A 3,548-nucleotide genomic window follows, 5' to 3' on the forward strand; every position below is an offset into this window, starting at 1 on the left:
AGATCTGTATAAATACATCATACTTTAGACAGATAATCAGAGGGATTCCGACCAGAGGGTATCGCCACCATCGATGATACCGATGCTGCAGTCGCCTTGACGCTGACCCAGTCTTCGTGTCCCTGCGGAGTCTGAGATAGAGACCTCATTCCAAGGTAACGACGGTTGGGGGCTCCTCTCATGGACATGGCATTGGCAGATTAGGTTTAAGAAACCCAGCTCTCCTTTAGGTAGGAGGTTAGGCCTTTTCACATTAGGGTATTAGGGCATATTACATCTCATATATCTTTTCTATGTATTGCAAGATGGTGGGGGTCTTTGTAATAATGACTCTCGTCTTCACAATACTGTTTCTTGCTTTATTCATTATCCTAATCATTGCAGCCCATGCAACTTATCGCAAATTGCAGTTATGTTATATAAAAACTATTGTAACTTTACTGCATCTGTGTCATTGCCTGTGTTTGTATGAGACATAATGGCCCATATTTATACTTTTTGACGCAAAACTGCGCTAACGCAGTTTTGCGCCAAAAAAATTAGCGCCGGCTAACGCCATTCTGAAGCGCCATGCGGGCGCCGTATTTATTGAATGGCGTTAGCCGGCGTTAGCCGACCGGCGCTGCCTGGGGTGCGTGAAAAAAAACCACGTACACCAGGCAGCGCCGGCGTAGGGAAAAATGGCGTTTGGGCGTCTAAAAATGGGGCAAGTCAGGCTGAGGCAAAAAAAACGTCTTAACCCGATTTGCGCCATTTTTTTACGATGCCCATGCCCCATTGAAATGACTCCTGTCTTAGCAAAGACAGGAGTCATGCCCCCTTGCCCAATGGCCATGCCCAGGGGACTTCTGTCCCCTGGGCATGGTCATTGGGCATAGTGGCATGTAGGGGGGCACAAATCAGGCCCCCCTATGCCACAAAAAAATAAAAAATAAAATACTTACCACAACTTACCTTCTCTTCCCAGGGGTGGGTCCCTCCATCCTTGGGTGTCCTCCTGGGGTGGGCAAGGGTGGCAGGGGGTGTCCCTGGGAGCTTGGGAGGGCACCTTTGGGCTCATTCTGAGCCCACAGGTCCCTTAACGCCTGCCCTGACCCAGGCGCTAAAATCCGGCGCAAATGAGGGTTTTTTTGACCCGCCCACTCCCGGGCGTCATTTTTGCCCGGGAGTATAAATCCGACGCAATAGCATCGCAGTCATTTTTTTAGACGGGAACGCCTACCTTGCATATCATTAACGCAAGGAAGGTGTTCACGCAAAAAAATGACGCTAACTCCATGAACTTTGGCGCTAGAAGCGTCTAACGCCAAAGTATAAATATGGAGTTAGTTTTGCGTCGAATTTGCGTAGAAAAAAACGGCGCAAACGGAGTATAAATATGCCCCAATATATCTGTGAGAAAAGGGTAATCTCCCTTTAACCACGACACTCCCTGAGATAACTTATTTTCGAGTCCATGTGTAAACGGCTGCCATAAATCACCGTTTACTATTGTGTTTCTGGTGAGGTGCTGCTAGTGAGCCGGTAAGGTTGGGACAACAGTTGCGACTTGTTGTAGGAAAGACGCAGTCGCCTACAAACAAAAGTAATGTTATCCTTAAACTTAAACCAGCAGTCTTGCTCAGAGCAAGAGTCTAAACTACGACACTTCAGACTGGATTTTAGTGTTAGATGATGGAGAAAACTAGGATTACCATAGTACACTCCCCACACACACAACCCACCTTAAAAGCTCAGGATTAATGTAGCTTAAGACTTCACCATTTTGAAAATGACATGGCATTTTTGGCATGTTTGCAGTAAGGTAAACAGGAACTGCTTTAACAGTGGTTACAGCTAACCCTGGGAAATGTTCCATCATTGGCTAGGGAGGAGTCAGGAGTGGCAACCACCCACTATCTTATGCAAGGCATTAATGTGTCATTTCCAGGCACCCATGTTAAATCTCTTTCTGGACCTGTAAAAGATCAGAAAAGGACTGAACCTGCCGTCTGGGTCCTGAGAAGAGTTCTGAAGCACTGGAGCTACTCCCTTTTGTAATCTGAACAACAAAGTGGACTCTACTGGTCAGTTGACTGACCTACTGTGGCCACAGGGAGACAACAAGCTGCAAGGAGTCTTTTCCAGGACGTACCCAGGTGATCAGTGACAACTGGACCTAGACAAGACCCTACGGTTGGGCTCTGCCTGACACTCTGTGTGTGTCCAACCTGCACTCTATTGTGGTCAGTAGGAAATTGCCCCTAGGTCCCTTCTACAATGACCATAGACTACCATAGAAGCCTAGCATTTTTGGTGCTATTCGCTCTTAAACATTAAAAAGTCATACCTCAGGTTCCCCTTATTGGATTTTTCTCAATTTGTTTATTAAGCTTTTTCCTATTCAGTTTAGGATATTTATTGTTTGGCATGTTGACTTTATTACTATTTTGATACTTCATCAATACTTTACATATTGCCCTGTATTGAGCCTCTCTGCACTGTACAATAGTTACCTGGAAATTGAGTTCAGGTTTAATTTCACAACTTGGGGTGTTCATCACGGAAAAGTTTTGATTATTCCTTGAAGTGGGCAGTCACCCACCCAAAATAATAATCCAATTTCTTACATTGACACATTATTGTAGAATTCTTTGTGAATTCTGTGGTTGCCTTACAGTAACTAGAATCCCAGATAAACATCCACAGGCTTAGATTTCTGAATTCTTTTTGTAAATTGGCTCCTTGGTTGTGGGTAGGCAAGAAATCTACTTACTTCAACATGACACAGATTATTAGGAGTCAACTGCCCTTGTTTCATCTATTGCTTTCAAAGACGATTAATCAAGCTCCACACATGCCTATTTTTTTTCTATCAGCGACGAGTATGCCCAGTTTTGGGTCCAGTGATCACTGTGCCACAGGACTCAAGCTATACCTCACTGATGAGACTTAAGTAAGGTAAGTAGGTCAAAATCTGTCTAGGGTTGCTTGTGGTCTCCTCTTGTGGTGGTCTGGCATGACACCTTGGATGAGCTGTTCCATTGAGGAGCAGGCATAGTACTGATATGATAAGACTGGCCTTTGTCTAAAGTGACTTGGTGGGTGAAAAACGTTGGGCTGTATTATGCCCTGAGTAATTGCCAGAGGCTGAGATTATTTGAGCTTTCCATCCATCACCTTGTGTTGTTGCAGTTTATGCAATGTAACTGGTATGCTCAGACGTGGGTGTCGTGTTCACTATGCCATAAGACTCAAACTATACCTCACTGATGAGACTTAAGTAGGCTGAAACTGGTCTGGGGTTGCTTGTGGTGCCTTCTGGAGAGGGCCTTGCCTTGCAGTTCATGACAGACTTTTTCTAATGCAGAAGGAGGGCCTCTCTCTGAGGTGGCATTGTGGGGGAAAAAACAACAGACTAGAATGCAGCCCCAAGCAACTGCTATTGGCTAAGATTCATTGAAGCATTCCATCCATCACCTTGTTGTTGTTCCAATCATGCTAAGGAGAGACATAGACATTTATATCCTTGATGATTGAATGAATGATTGAAAGTGAATATGAACATA

This window comes from Pleurodeles waltl, chromosome 1_1 (assembly GCF_031143425.1).
Source record: "Pleurodeles waltl isolate 20211129_DDA chromosome 1_1, aPleWal1.hap1.20221129, whole genome shotgun sequence".
NCBI lineage: Eukaryota > Metazoa > Chordata > Amphibia > Caudata > Salamandridae > Pleurodeles > Pleurodeles waltl.